Genomic DNA, 18,075 nt, shown 5'->3' on the forward strand with positions numbered 1-18,075 from the left:
AGACAGACAGACAAACAGACTGGCAAAGATAGATGGATTAATGGATAGATAGATAGATAGATAGATAGATAGATAGATAGATAGATAGATAGATAGATAGATAAATAGATAGATAGACAGAAAGACAGAGAGATAGGTAGACACAGAGTAACGGAGACAGAGATGGATTAATGGATAGATAGATGATAGATAGATAGATAGATAGATAGATAGATAGATAGATAGATAGATAGATAGAGACAGGCAGACAGAGATGGATTAATGAATAGATAAATAGAGAGAGAGAGAGAGTGGGAGAGGGAGAGAGACAGGCAGACATAGATGCATTAATGGATAGATAGATGATAGATAGATTGATAGTTAGATATGTAAATAGATACATAGATAGATAGAGAAAGGCGGAAAGGCAGACAGAGATTGATTAATGGATAGATAGATAAACAGACAGACAGACAGACAGACAGACAGACAGACAGACAGATAGATAGATAGATAGATAGATAGATAGATAGATAGATAGATAGATAGATAGAAGGAGGGAGAGAGAGACAGAAAAACAGAGATGGATTAATGGATAGATAGATAGATAGAAAGAGTCAGGAAGACATAGATTGATTAATGGATAGATAGATGATAAATAGATAGATGGATACATAGATAGATGGATAGACAGATAGATAGATAGATAGATAGAGACAGGCAGACAGAGATGGATTAATGGATAGATAGATGATAGATAGATAGATAGATAGATAGATAGATAGATAGATAGATAGATAGATAGATAGATAGATAGAGACAGGCAGACAGAGATGGATTAATGAATAGATAAATAGAGAGAGAGAGAGAGTGGGAGAGGGAGAGAGACAGGCAGACATAGATGCATTAATGGATAGATAGATGATAGATAGATTGATAGTTAGATATGTAAATAGATACATAGATAGATAGAGAAAGGCGGAAAGGCAGACAGAGATTGATTAATGGATAGATAGATAAACAGACAGACAGACAGACAGACAGACAGACAGACAGACAGATAGATAGATAGATAGATAGATAGATAGATAGATAGAAGGAGGGAGAGAGAGACAGAAAAACAGAGATGGATTAATGGATAGATAGATAGATAGAAAGAGTCAGGAAGACATAGATTGATTAATGGATAGATAGATGATAAATAGATAGATGGATACATAGATAGATGGATAGACAGATAGATAGATAGATAGATAGATAGATAGATAGAGACAGGCAGACAGAGATGGATTAATGGATAGATAGATGATAGATAGATAGATAGATAGATAGATAGATAGATAGATAGATAGATAGATAGATAGATAGAGACAGACAGACAGACAGACAGACAGACAGACAGACAGACAGACAGACAGACAGACAGACAGACAAACAGACTGGCAAAGATAGATGGATTAATGGATAGATAGATAGATAGATAGATAGATAGATAGATAGATAGATAGATAGATAGATAGATAGATAGATAGATAAATAGATAGATAGACAGAAAGACAGAGAGATAGGTAGACACAGAGTAACGGAGACAGAGATGGATTAATGGATAGATAGATGATAGATAGATAGATAGATAGATAGATAGATAGATAGATAGATAGATAGATAGATAGATAGATAGAGACAGGCAGACAGAGATGGATTAATGAATAGATAAATAGAGAGAGAGAGAGAGTGGGAGAGGGAGAGAGACAGGCAGACATAGATGCATTAATGGATAGATAGATGATAGATAGATTGATAGTTAGATATGTAAATAGATACATAGATAGATAGAGAAAGGCGGAAAGGCAGACAGAGATTGATTAATGGATAGATAGATAAACAGACAGACAGACAGACAGACAGACAGACAGACAGACAGATAGATAGATAGATAGATAGATAGATAGATAGATAGATAGATAGATAGATAGATAGATAGATAGATAGAAGGAGGGAGAGAGAGACAGAAAAACAGAGATGGATTAATGGATAGATAGATAGATAGAAAGAGTCAGGAAGACATAGATTGATTAATGGATAGATAGATGATAAATAGATAGATGGATACATAGATAGATGGATAGACAGATAGATAGATAGATAGATAGAGACAGGCAGACAGAGATGGATTAATGGATAGATAGATGATAGATAGATAGATAGATAGATAGATAGATAGATAGATAGATAGATAGATAGATAGAGACAGGCAGACAGAGATGGATTAATGAATAGATAAATAGAGAGAGAGAGAGAGTGGGAGAGGGAGAGAGACAGGCAGACATAGATGCATTAATGGATAGATAGATGATAGATAGATTGATAGATATGTAAATAGATACATAGATAGATAGAGAAAGGCGGAAAGGCAGACAGAGATTGATTAATGGATAGATAGATAAACAGACAGACAGACAGACAGACAGACAGACAGACAGACAGACAGATAGATAGATAGATAGATAGATAGATAGAAGGAGGGAGAGAGAGACAGAAAAACAGAGATGGATTAATGGATAGATAGATAGATAGAAAGAGTCAGGAAGACATAGATTGATTAATGGATAGATAGATGATAAATAGATAGATGGATACATAGATAGATGGATAGACAGATAGATAGATAGATAGATAGATAGATAGAGACAGGCAGACAGAGATGGATTAATGGATAGATAGATGATAGATAGATAGATAGATAGATAGATAGATAGATAGATAGATAGATAGATAGAGACAGGCAGACAGAGATGGATTAATGAATAGATAAATAGAGAGAGAGAGAGAGAGAGTGGGAGAGGGAGTGAGAGAGGCAGACATAGATGCATTAATGGATAGATAGATGATAGATAGATTGATAGTTAGATATGTAAATAGATACATAGATAGATAGAGAAAGGCGGAAAGGCAGACGGAGACTGATTAATGGATAGATAGACAGACAGACAGACAGACAGACAGATAGATAGATAGATAGATAGATAGATAGATAGATAGATAGATAGATAGATAGATAGATAGATAGATAGAAGGAGGGGGAGAGAGACAGGAAAACAGAGATGGATTAATGGATAGATAGATAGATAGAGTCAGGTAGACATAGATCAATTAATGGATAGATAGATGATAAATAGATAGATGGATAGATGGATAGATAGATAGATAGATAGATAGATAGATAGATAGATAGATAGATAGATAGAGACAGGCAGACAGAGATGGATTAATGAATAGATAAATAGAGAGAGAGAGAGAGTGGGAGAGGGAGAGAGACAGGCAGACATAGATGCATTAATGGATAGATAGATGATAGATAGATTGATAGTTAGATATGTAAATAGATACATAGATAGATAGAGAAAGGCGGAAAGGCAGACAGAGATTGATTAATGGATAGATAGATAAACAGACAGACAGACAGACAGACAGACAGACAGATAGATAGATAGATAGATAGATAGATAGATAGATAGATAGAAGGAGGGAGAGAGAGGCAGAAAAACAGAGATGGATTAATGGATAGATAGATAGATAGAAAGAGTCAGGAAGACATAGATTGATTAATGGATAGATAGATGATAAATAGATAGATGGATACATAGATAGATGGATAGACAGATAGATAGATAGATAGATAGATAGATAGATAGATAGATAGATAGATAGATAGATAGATAGATAGAGACAGGCAGACAGAGATGGATTAATGGATAGATAGATGATAGATAGATAGATAGATAGATAGATAGATAGATAGATAGATAGATAGATAGATAGATAGATAGAGACAGGCAGACAGAGATGGATTAATGAATAGATAAATAGAGAGAGAGAGAGAGAGAGTGGGAGAGGGAGTGAGACAGGCAGACATAGATGCATTAATGGATAGATAGATGATAGATAGATTGATAGTTAGATATGTAAATAGATACATAGATAGATAGAGAAAGGCGGAAAGGCAGACGGAGACTGATTAATGGATAGATAGACAGACAGACAGATAGATAGATAGATAGATAGATAGATAGATAGATAGATAGATAGATAGATAGATAGATAGATAGATAGATAGAAGGAGGGGGAGAGAGACAGGAAAACAGAGATGGATTAATGGATAGATAGATAGATAGAGTCAGGTAGACATAGATCAATTAATGGATAGATAGATGATAAATAGATAGATGGATAGATGGATAGATAGATAGATAGATAGATAGATAGATAGATAGATAGATAGATAGATAGAGACAGGCAGACAGAGATGGATTAATGAATAGATAAATAGAGAGAGAGAGAGAGTGGGAGAGGGAGAGAGAAAGGCAGACATAGATGCATTAATGGATAGATAGATGATAGATAGATTGATAGTTAGATATGTAAATAGACACATAGATAGATAGAGAAAGGCGGAAAGGCAGACAGAGATTGATTAATGGATAGATAGATAAACAGACAGACAGACAGACAGACAGATAGATAGATAGATAGATAGATAGATAGATAGATAGATAGATAGATAGATAGATAGATAGAAGGAGGGAGAGAGAGACAGAAAAACAGAGATTGATTAATGGATAGATAGATGATAAATAGATAGATGGATACATAGATAGATAGATAGATAGATAGATAGATAGATAGATAGATAGATAGATAGATAGATAGATAGATGGATAGAGATAGGCAGACAGAGATGGATTAATGGATAGATAGATGTTAGATAGATAGATAGATAGATAGATAGATAGATAGATAGATAGATAGATAGATAGATAGATAGAGACAGTCAGACAGACAGACAGACAGACAAACAGACTGGCAAAGATAGATGGATTAATGGATACATAGATAGATAGATAGATAGATAGATAGATAGATAGATAGATAGATAGATAGATAGATAGAGACAGACAGACAGACAGACAGACAGACAGACAGACAGACAGACAGACAGACAGACAAACAGACTGGCAAAGATAGATGGATTAATGGATAGATAGATAGATAGATAGATAGATAGATAGATAGATAGATAGATAGATAGATAGATAGATAGAGACAGGCAGACAGAGATGGATTAATGGATAGATAGATGATAGATAGATAGATAGATAGATAGATAGATAGATAGATAGATAGATAGATAGATAGATAGATAGAGACAGGCAGACAGAGATGGATTAATGAATAGATAAATAGAGAGAGAGAGAGAGAGAGTGGGAGAGGGAGTGAGACAGGCAGACATAGATGCATTAATGGATAGATAGATGATAGATAGATTGATAGTTAGATATGTAAATAGATACATAGATAGATAGAGAAAGGCGGAAAGGCAGACGGAGACTGATTAATGGATAGATAGACAGACAGACAGATAGATAGATAGATAGATAGATAGATAGATAGATAGATAGATAGATAGATAGATAGATAGATAGATAGAAGGAGGGGGAGAGAGACAGGAAAACAGAGATGGATTAATGGATAGATAGATAGATAGAGTCAGGTAGACATAGATCAATTAATGGATAGATAGATGATAAATAGATAGATGGATAGATGGATAGATAGATAGATAGATAGATAGATAGATAGATAGATAGATAGAGACAGGCAGACAGAGATGGATTAATGAATAGATAAATAGAGAGAGAGAGAGAGTGGGAGAGGGAGAGAGACAGGCAGACATAGATGCATTAATGGATAGATAGATGATAGATAGATTGATAGTTAGATATGTAAATAGACACATAGATAGATAGAGAAAGGCGGAAAGGCAGACAGAGATTGATTAATGGATAGATAGATAAACAGACAGACAGACAGACAGACAGACAGATAGATAGATAGATAGATAGATAGATAGATAGATAGATAGATAGATAGAAGGAGGGAGAGAGAGACAGAAAAACAGAGATTGATTAATGGATAGATAGATGATAAATAGATAGATGGATACATAGATAGATAGATAGATAGATAGATAGATAGATAGATAGATAGATAGATAGATAGATAGATAGATAGATGGATAGAGATAGGCAGACAGAGATGGATTAATGGATAGATAGATGTTAGATAGATAGATAGATAGATAGATAGATAGATAGATAGATAGATAGATAGATAGATAGATAGAGACAGTCAGACAGACAGACAGACAGACAAACAGACTGGCAAAGATAGATGGATTAATGGATACATAGATAGATAGATAGATAGATAGATAGATAGATAGATAGATAGATAGATAGATAGATAGATAGATAGATAGAGACAGACAGACAGACAGACAGACAGACAGACAGACAGACAGACAGACAAACAGACTGGCAAAGATAGATGGATTAATGGATAGATAGATAGATAGATAGATAGATAGATAGATAGATAGATAGATAGATAGATAGATAAATAGATAGATAGACAGAAAGACAGAGAGATAGGTAGACACAGAGTAACGGAGACAGAGATGGATTAATGGATAGATAGATGATAGATAGACAGATAGATAGATAGATAGATAGATAGATAGATAGATAGATAGATAGATAGATAGATAGATAGATAGAGACAGGCAGACAGAGATGGATTAATGAATAGATAAATAGAGAGAGAGAGAGAGTGGGAGAGGGAGAGAGACAGGCAGACATAGATGCATTAATGGATAGATAGATGATAGATAGATTGATAGTTAGATATGTAAATAGATACATAGATAGATAGAGAAAGGCGGAAAGGCAGACAGAGATTGATTAATGGATAGATAGATAAACAGACAGACAGACAGACAGACAGACAGACAGACAGACAGATAGATAGATAGATAGAAGGAGGGAGAGAGAGACAGAAAAACAGAGATGGATTAATGGATAGATAGATAGATAGAAAGAGTCAGGAAGACATAGATTGATTAATGGATAGATAGATGATAAATAGATAGATGGATACATAGATAGATAGATAGATAGATAGATAGATAGATAGATAGATAGATAGATAGATAGATGGACAGAGACAGGCAGACAGAGATGGATTAATGGATAGATAGATGTTAGATAGATAGATAGATAGATAGATAGATAGATAGATAGATAGATAGATAGATAGAGACAGTCAGACAGACAGACAGACAGACAAACAGACTGGCAAAGATAGATGGATTAATGGATACATAGATAGATAGATAGATAGATAGATAGATAGATAGATAGATAGATAGATAGATAGATAGATAGATAGATAGTTAGATAGATAGACAGAAAGACAGAGAGATAGGTAGACACAGAGTAACGGAGACAGAGATGGATTAATGGATAGATAGATGATAAATAGATAGATAGATAGATAGATAGATAGATAGATAGATAGATAGATAGATAGATAGATAGATAGATAGATAGATAGAGACAGGCAGACAGAGATGGATTAATGAATAGATAAATAGAGAGATAGAGAGTGGGAGAGGGAGAGAGACAGGCAGACATAGATGCATTAATGGATAGATAGATGATAGATAGATTGATAGTTAGATATGTAAATAGATACATAGATAGATAGAGAAAGGCGGAAAGGCAGACAGAGATGGATTAATGGATAGATAGATGTTAGATAGATAGATAGATAGATAGATAGATAGATAGATAGATAGATAGATAGATAGAGACAGACAGACAGACAGACAGACAAACAGACTGGCAAAGATGGATGGATTAATGGATAGATAGATAGATAGATAGATAGATAGATAGATAGATAGATAGATAGATAGATAGATAAATACATAGATAGACAGAAAGACAGAGAGATAGGTAGACACAGAGTAACGGAAACAGAGATGGATTAATGGATAGATAGATGATAGATAGATAGATAGATAGATAGATAGATAGATAGATAGATAGATAGATAGATAGATAGAGACAGGCAGACAGAGATGGATTAATGAATAGATAAATAGAGAGAGAGAGAGAGTGGGAGAGGGAGAGAGACAGGCAGACATAGATGCATTAATGGATAGATAGATGATAGATAGATTGATAGTTAGATATGTAAATAGATACATAGATAGATAGAGAAAGGCGGAAAGGCAGACAGAGATTGATTAATGGATAGATAGATAAACAGACATACAGACAGACAGATAGATAGATAGATAGATAGATAGATAGATAGATAGATAGATAGATAGATAGATAGATAGAAGGAGGGAGAGAGAGACAGAAAAACAGAGATGGATTAATGGATAGATAGATAGATAGAAAGAGTCAGGAAGACATAGATTGATTAATGGATAGATAGATGATAAATAGATAGATGGATACATAGATAGATGGATAGACAGATAGATAGATAGATAGATAGATAGAGACAGGCAGACAGAGATGGATTAATGGATAGATAGATGATAGATAGATAGATAGATAGATAGATAGATAGATAGATAGATAGATAGATAGAGACAGGCAGACAGAGATGGATTAATGAATAGATAAATAGAGAGAGAGAGAGAGAGTGGGAGAGGGAGTGAGACAGGCAGACATAGATGCATTAATGGATAGATAGATGATAGATAGATTGATAGTTAGATATGTAAATAGATACATAGATAGATAGAGAAAGGCGGAAAGGCAGACGGAGACTGATTAATGGATAGATAGACAGACAGACAGACAGACAGATAGATAGATAGATAGATAGATAGATAGATAGATAGATAGATAGATAGATAGATAGATAGAGACAGGCAGACAGAGATGGATTAATGGATAGATAGATGATAGATAGATAGATAGATAGATAGATAGATAGATAGATAGATAGATAGATAGATAGATAGATAGATAGATAGAGACAGGCAGACAGAGATGGATTAATGAATAGATAAATAGAGAGAGAGAGAGAGAGAGTGGGAGAGGGAGTGAGACAGGCAGACATAGATGCATTAATGGATAGATAGATGATAGATAGATTGATAGTTAGATATGTAAATAGATACATAGATAGATAGAGAAAGGCGGAAAGGAAGACGGAGACTGATTAATGGATAGATAGACAGACAGACAGATAGATAGATAGATAGATAGATAGATAGATAGATAGATAGATAGATAGATAGATAGATAGATAGATAGATAGAAGGAGGGGGAGAGAGACAGGAAAACAGAGATGGATTAATGGATAGATAGATAGATAGAGTCAGGTAGACATAGATCAATTAATGGATAGATAGATGATAAATAGATAGATGGATAGATGGATAGATAGATAGATAGATAGATAGATAGATAGATAGATAGATAGATAGATAGATAGAGACAGGCAGACAGAGATGGATTAATGAATAGATAAATAGAGAGAGAGAGAGAGTGGGAGAGGGAGAGAGAAAGGCAGACATAGATGCATTAATGGATAGATAGATGATAGATAGATTGATAGTTAGATATGTAAATAGACACATAGATAGATAGAGAAAGGCGGAAAGGCAGACAGAGATTGATTAATGGATAGATAGATAAACAGACAGACAGACAGACAGACAGATAGATAGATAGATAGATAGATAGATAGATAGATAGATAGATAGAAGGAGGGAGAGAGAGACAGAAAAACAGAGATTGATTAATGGATAGATAGATGATAAATAGATAGATGGATACATAGATAGATAGATAGATAGATAGATAGATAGATAGATAGATAGATAGATAGATAGATAGATAGATAGATAGATAGATAGATGGATAGAGATAGGCAGACAGAGATGGATTAATGGATAGATAGATGTTAGATAGATAGATAGATAGATAGATAGATAGATAGATAGATAGATAGATAGATAGATAGAGACAGTCAGACAGACAGACAGACAGACAAACAGACTGGCAAAGATAGATGGATTAATGGATACATAGATAGATAGATAGATAGATAGATAGATAGATAGATAGATAGATAGATAGATAGATAGATAGATAGTTAGATAGATAGACAGAAAGACAGAGAGATAGGTAGACACAGAGTAACGGAGACAGAGATGGATTAATGGATAGATAGATGATAAATAGATAGATAGATAGATAGATAGATAGATAGATAGATAGATAGATAGATAGATAGATAGATAGATAGAGACAGGCAGACAGAGATGGATTAATGAATAGATAAATAGAGAGATAGAGAGTGGGAGAGGGAGAGAGACAGGCAGACATAGATGCATTAATGGATAGATAGATGATAGATAGATAGATAGATAGATAGATAGATAGATAGATAGATAGATAGATAGATAGATAGATAGATAGATAGATAGATAGAGACAGGCAGACAGAGATGGATTAATGAATAGATAAATAGAGAGAGAGAGAGAGAGTGGGAGAGGGAGTGAGAGAGGCAGACATAGATGCATTAATGGATAGATAGATGATAGATAGATTGATAGTTAGATATGTAAATAGATACATAGATAGATAGAGAAAGGCGGAAAGGCAGACGGAGACTGATTAATGGATAGATAGACAGACAGACAGACAGACAGACAGATAGATAGATAGATAGATAGATAGATAGATAGATAGATAGATAGATAGATAGATAGATAGAAGGAGGGGGAGAGAGACAGGAAAACAGAGATGGATTAATGGATAGATAGATAGATAGAGTCAGGTAGACATAGATCAATTAATGGATAGATAGATGATAAATAGATAGATGGATAGATGGATAGATAGATAGATAGATAGATAGATAGATAGATAGATAGATAGATAGAGACAGGCAGACAGAGATGGATTAATGAATAGATAAATAGAGAGAGAGAGAGAGTGGGAGAGGGAGAGAGACAGGCAGACATAGATGCATTAATGGATAGATAGATGATAGATAGATTGATAGTTAGATATGTAAATAGATACATAGATAGATAGAGAAAGGCGGAAAGGCAGACAGAGATTGATTAATGGATAGATAGATAAACAGACAGACAGACAGACAGACAGACAGACAGATAGATAGATAGATAGATAGATAGATAGATAGATAGATAGAAGGAGGGAGAGAGAGGCAGAAAAACAGAGATGGATTAATGGATAGATAGATAGATAGAAAGAGTCAGGAAGACATAGATTGATTAATGGATAGATAGATGATAAATAGATAGATGGATACATAGATAGATGGATAGACAGATAGATAGATAGATAGATAGATAGATAGATAGATAGATAGATAGATAGATAGATAGATAGATAGATAGAGACAGGCAGACAGAGATGGATTAATGGATAGATAGATGATAGATAGATAGATAGATAGATAGATAGATAGATAGATAGATAGATAGATAGATAGATAGATAGATAGAGACAGGCAGACAGAGATGGATTAATGAATAGATAAATAGAGAGAGAGAGAGAGAGAGTGGGAGAGGGAGTGAGACAGGCAGACATAGATGCATTAATGGATAGATAGATGATAGATAGATTGATAGTTAGATATGTAAATAGATACATAGATAGATAGAGAAAGGCGGAAAGGCAGACGGAGACTGATTAATGGATAGATAGACAGACAGATAGATAGATAGATAGATAGATAGATAGATAGATAGATAGATAGATAGATAGATAGATAGATAGATAGAAGGAGGGGGAGAGAGACAGGAAAACAGAGATGGATTAATGGATAGATAGATAGATAGAGTCAGGTAGACATAGATCAATTAATGGATAGATAGATGATAAATAGATAGATGGATAGATGGATAGATAGATAGATAGATAGATAGATAGATAGATAGATAGATAGATAGATAGATAGATAGATAGAGACAGGCAGACAGAGATGGATTAATGAATAGATAAATAGAGAGAGAGAGAGAGTGGGAGAGGGAGAGAGAAAGGCAGACATAGATGCATTAATGGATAGATAGATGATAGATAGATTGATAGTTAGATATGTAAATAGACACATAGATAGATAGAGAAAGGCGGAAAGGCAGACAGAGATTGATTAATGGATAGATAGATAAACAGACAGACAGACAGACAGACAGATAGATAGATAGATAGATAGATAGATAGATAGATAGATAGATAGATAGATAGATAGATAGATAGATAGAAGGAGGGAGAGAGAGACAGAAAAACAGAGATTGATTAATGGATAGATAGATGATAAATAGATAGATGGATACATAGATAGATAGATAGATAGATAGATAGATAGATAGATAGATAGATAGATAGATAGATAGATAGATAGATAGATGGATAGAGATAGGCAGACAGAGATGGATTAATGGATAGATAGATGTTAGATAGATAGATAGATAGATAGATAGATAGATAGATAGATAGATAGATAGATAGAGACAGTCAGACAGACAGACAGACAGACAAACAGACTGGCAAAGATAGATGGATTAATGGATACATAGATAGATAGATAGATAGATAGATAGATAGATAGATAGATAGATAGATAGATAGATAGAGACAGACAGACAGACAGACAGACAGACAGACAGACAGACAGACAGACAGACAGACAAACAGACTGGCAAAGATAGATGGATTAATGGATAGATAGATAGATAGATAGATAGATAGATAGATAGATAGATAGATAGATAGATAGATAGATAGATAGAGACAGGCAGACAGAGATGGATTAATGGATAGATATTTAATTTAATTTAATTTATTGAGATTTTTATACCGCCCTTCTCCCAAAGGGACTCAGGGCGGTTCACAGGGCATAAATATAAACACCAATACAAACATTAAAAAATAATTAAATTAATGCCCAAGTTAAAACCAGAATACTAAAACGAACCAATAAAAAACCCAAGTACCCCCATCAGGCCAGACCCGCTAGTTCAAATAAATGGGTCTTCAACCCGCGACGGAAGGATCGGAGGTCTGATGCCATCCGGAGCTCGACCGGCAGTTGATTCCATAACGCCGGAGCACCCACAGAGAAGGCCCTCCCCCTGGGGGCCACCAGTCGACATTCCTTGACAGGAGGCACCCTGAGCTTCCTACTTTAGCATTCCAATCCCTCATGATGATAAGGACATCATTTTTTTGTGTTGATTCTATAAGGTGCTGTAGGGCTTCATAGAACCGGTCAATTTCATCCTCTTCAGCACCGGTGGTTGGGGCATAGACGTAGACTACTGTGATATTGAATGGTTTGCCTTGGATTTGCACTGAGATCATTCTGTCATTTTGGGGATTGTATCCCAGTATTGCTTTTCCTACTCTTTTATTGAGTATGAAGGCTACTCCATTTCTTCTGAGGGATTCTTGCCTGCAGTAGTATACCCATTCCTGTCCATTTTAGTTTGCTGATTCCTAAGATGTCGATTGTCAGCATCCTTACCAGTCCCTGATCTTCTCAGATGTGACAGAAGAAGAACAAGGTGATTGGCACACAGGAACAATCCAACAAAAGCTTTAATCCACAAACAATTTGCAAACAAAGTCAGCTCTTGGAGCAATCTGCTCCCAGCGCATTAAATACATTCCCTCCCTGCAGCTCCACCCCCCACACAGCAAGCCAGCATCCATTGTTTGCCCTTAAAGGCAGCTGGTTCCCTCTGGCCTGCCGTCCAGTCTCTGCTGGTTGGCGCCACACAGCAGTGCATCAGAGCCATTCTCTGCGACAAGTAAGCCTCCTCCTCACTCTCGGGCACTGTCATGGTGTTTTCAAGGACTGCTGCTTTCGACACGCAGCCCTCAGCCCCTCAGCAGCCTCGCTGGTGCCGCATGAGGCCGCCAACCGCTCGGCAGCTCCAGAGGCAGGCCGATAGGCCTCCCAGCTGACCGACGGTGCTGTGTTCATGCTGCAGATGGCAGCTGGCGGCGCGGAGGTTGTTCGGGGCCGCCAGCTGATCAGCAGCACCGGATTCGGCTGACAGGCCTCCGGATGTTTGGCAGTGTTCTGTGTGCCAGTGTTGCTGCTCTCGTTCCCCCCCTCTCTTGAATGTCGAGCCCACGGGACTTGACAGGTGGCTCCCTCTACCAGGGCTCCACCTGGAAAGCAAGGAGAAAGATGTAAGCATTTACCCACTATTGCGGACTGTTCAGCTGACCCCCCCCACCCAGCTTACTAGGGCACTGTCGATGGAACCTTCGCAGCAATTGGGGAGCATGGATGTCTGCTTCCCCCACCCAGGATGCCTCTGTGACAGGTTACCCTGTCCACTGCACCAGATACTGTAGCCGTCCCCGTTGGATCCGGGAGTCCAGGACCTCTTGTACCTCATAACAGTCCTCAGTGACAGGCCCTGGTGCCCCTTCCTCAGGCCTACAGGAGGAACTCCCTATTGGTTTCAGCAGGCTACAGTGGAAGACTGGGTGTATCTTCCCCAAGAACCAAGGTAGCTGTAATCATACGGTCACCGGGTTTATGACCTGTGTGACCCGGAACAGCCCTAGGTACTTTGGACCTAGTTTCTTACAGGGCACCCCTAGTTGTAGATATTGCATCGACAGGTACACTAGGTCGCCCACCTGAAGAGGCTTTCGGGGCCTTCGCTTCCTGTCGGCCTGTGCTTTTGTGCTCTCCTCAGCTTTTACCAAGGCCTTCTTTACTTTACCCCCCCCCGAATCTCGGGGCTGGCAGGGCGAGGGGGTCCCCTTGTTTATACTCGGGGATTGGGACAAAATACAGGCTGTGCACCTCCCGAAAGGGACAACCCCAGTGCTGCTGTGCACCGCATTGTTGTACGCCACTTCCACAAACGGTAGTTGGTCGACCCAGTCCATCTGCTGGTACGAAACGTTGCTCCGCAGGTAGTGCTCTACCATCGCATTCATGCTTTCCACTGCTCCATTGGTGCTAGGGTGATATGCCGAACTGAGACCCTGGGACGACCCAATGAACCAGATAAACTCCTGCCAAAATTGAGCCGTAAACTGCACCCCCCAATCTGAGATGATCCGTCGGGGTACCCCATGCAAGTGATACACTTGTGTGATAAAGAGCTTGGCCAGCTTTTGGGCAGATGGCAACCCCTTACATGGGACAAAGTGGGCCTGCTTGGAGAAAAGGTCTATGATGGTCCAGATCACGGTGCAACCATGACTTTCCGGTAACACTTTCCACAATAAAGTCCATCGCGATGTCCTCCCATGGTCAGGTTGGGTACGCTACCAGTTGTAGCAACCCTAAAGGCTTCCCTGTATGGGGCTTCATGGTGGCACAAACATGGCACCCCCAAACGTAGGTCTCTACATCTGCTTTCATTTGAGGCCTCCAAAATTGATGCCTCAACAGATGCAGGGTCTTAAGGAACCTGAAATGACCCGCTTGCTTTACATCATGGCACTGTCGCAACACTCCCTGTCGTAGAGCTTGTGGGATGTATAGCTTGTCACCTTTCCACGCTAGACCATCCCTCCTTGTCAATAGGCCTGGGTGTCCCTGTAACCAGAGGTTGTCCTGGACTGCCTTGTGCAGCTCCTGGACCAGGTTGACTGCCAGGTTGTGTGGTACTGCCTGCGATATGGCTTGCTGGTAGGGGGGCATGATTGCCTGTACCACCTCCTCCCGCTTACTATTGTATTGAGGCATTCATGACAAAGCGTTGGCGAGAAAGGTCTTCCCCCCTGGTACATATTTCAACCGGAAACGGAAGCATTGGAAATACTGTGCCCACCAGATTTGTTTGGGGGACAAGCGCCTCAGTGACTGCAACACCTCGATGTTCTTATGGTCTGTCCAGACCTCAAACAGTTCCTTCACCCCCCTCTAGTAGGTGTCACCATGTCGACAATGCCCATCATACGGAAACGCCTCCTTCTCCCAAATGGCCCATGCCCTCTCGGTATCTGTCAATTTACGCGATGTATAGGCACAGGGCTGTAACGTCCCCTGGCTGTTCTTTTGCAGTAACACTGCCCCCACCATAACGTCATTGGCGTCAGCCTGTACTACGAATGGCATATCAGGGTTTGGGTGGAGCAAAACCAGCTCCCTTGCGAACAGAGCCTTTAGGTCCTCAAAGGCCTTCTGACATGCCATGGTCCATGCTAGCGGTTGACCGGGCTGTGGCTTCGTTGCAGTTTGTTGTGTGTGGAGCAGGTCTGTCAGAGGTAGAGCCACCACTGCAAACGAGGGGATGAACTGCTGATAAAAGGTGGCAAATCCCAAGAAACTCTATAGTTGATGTCAGGTCTGTGGCACTTGCCACTCTAGTATAGCCTTGACTTTGTTAGGGTCCATTTCCACCCCTGCCCCCGATATTCTGTAGCACAGATAGTCCAGCCGGGTTTGGTGGAAATCACACTTAGAGAGTTTCACAAACAGGTGTGCCTTCAGCAGTTTCTCCAGCACCTGCCTCACCAATCGGATATGTTCCTCCATGGTGTTGGTGTATATCAAGATGTCATCCAGGTATACGAGCACCCCATGGTAAAGGTGTTCTTGCAGCACCTCATTAATGATCTGCATAAATACCGCAGGGGCCCCCTGCAACCCAAACAGCATTATTCTAAACTGGTAGCTACCAAGTGGGCAGTTGAAGGCCATCTTCCACTCATCCCCTTGCTTGATATGGACCCTGTAATACGCCTCCCGTAAGTCCAGCTTGGTGAACACCTTTCCCTTCGCCAAATGGGCTAACAGGTCTTTCATGAGCAGTAGGGGGCACATGTTCTCCACACAAACCCTGTTGATGCCACGGAAGTCTACACACAACTGCAAGGAGCCATCTTTCTTCTCCTTGAACAGAACGGGAGCTGCGATCTACGAACAGGCCAGCTGGATAAAGCCCCTCACTAGGTTCTGGTCAATATATCAACGCAGCTCCTCCATCTCCCTGGGCGTCATCACATACATCCTGGGTTTAGGCAGTTTGGCGCCTGGCACAATGTTGATTGCGCAGTCAGTTGGCCCGTGGGGAGGCAGGACGTCGCACTCCTGCTCGCTAAACACCTCAGTGAGGTTGGTGTACAATGCTGGGAAGGAGTTTTTCCCCCTGGCACTCTCTTGGCTTGCGTTTTCCACCCTACTCTCTTCTTCACCTCCTTTTTCCAGTTCCTGGTCTGGTGGCCAGGGACCAATCCTGATTCGTAGTTTTCGGTAACCCCCTTCCCACCAAATTGTAGGACCCCACTTGTCCAACCATGCCAGTCCTAGGATCACAGCCTCGGTCATGGAAGGAACCACAATAAAGCAGAGGACCTCCCAATGGGCCCCTATCTCTAGCCTGACAGGCTCCGTTATAAGGGTAGCCAGCCCCCCCCAGGAGGGATCCATCCACCTGTTCAAATCTAATAGGGTTAGCTGTCTCACCCTGATCCTGGCCTCAGCCATCATGCCCTTACTAATCAGGTAGTGGGTGCAGCCAGAATCAATCAGGGCCCTGTATTCCCCCCAATGGCCTGTCTGTGGGCTCATCAGCATGATGGAGATGATGAATGGGCATATCGGCTCACTCACCATAGGATATTCCACTGGCTTGTCCTCACTATCATATGCCACCAGCTGGTATCTGGTGGCTGCCGTTGCCTCCTCCTCCTGTGGCCTCCGTTGGGCAGTGATCCCTTCCAGTTGATGAGCCACCCTCAACCTCTCCGGGGCCTTCTTGGGTGTAGGTCTGGCCTTCCCAGTGGTCAGTGGGGTTCCCAATGGAATGGGGACAGGACACTCCACTGCCTGATGCCCTGGCTGGTTGCACTGGAAACATTTGAACGATGGCCGAAGAGGAGGCCCAGAGGAACCCGAACCCGGAGCCTGGGTTCTGCATCCTTCGTCCCTCAGTTTCTCCACACTCTGTGGTGCCAACAGGTCCTCCCCATTTTTGCGGAACTCCTGCAGCCCTGCATCCAAGTCTACCACCACATGGAACCACTCCTGGAGTTGACTCGGGACACCCCGGAAAACACACACCTGACACAAATCCCAGTCTAGGCCTCCTCGGAACTGGTGAACCAACAGACGTTCTGGCCAGGATCACAGTCTACCAGCTGTCCACTGGAAGTCCCGGACGTACTCTGCCACAGACCGGCCTCGCTGATTCAGTGCCAGGATCTCTGCCTTGGC

At 39.6% G+C, this 18,075-nt stretch overlaps 1 protein-coding gene across 1 annotated transcript in view; it reads right to left on the reverse strand.

The window, feature by feature from the left end:
• The window catches only part of LOC310648273 (chromobox protein homolog 1-like), an 873,008-nt gene that overhangs the window by 394,358 nt on the left and 460,575 nt on the right, over positions 1-18,075 (reverse strand). The window lies entirely within an intron of this gene.

The sequence above is a fragment of the Vipera ursinii genome, assembly GCF_947247035.1.
Source record: "Vipera ursinii genome assembly, chromosome: W".
Taxonomy (NCBI): domain Eukaryota; kingdom Metazoa; phylum Chordata; class Lepidosauria; order Squamata; family Viperidae; genus Vipera; species Vipera ursinii.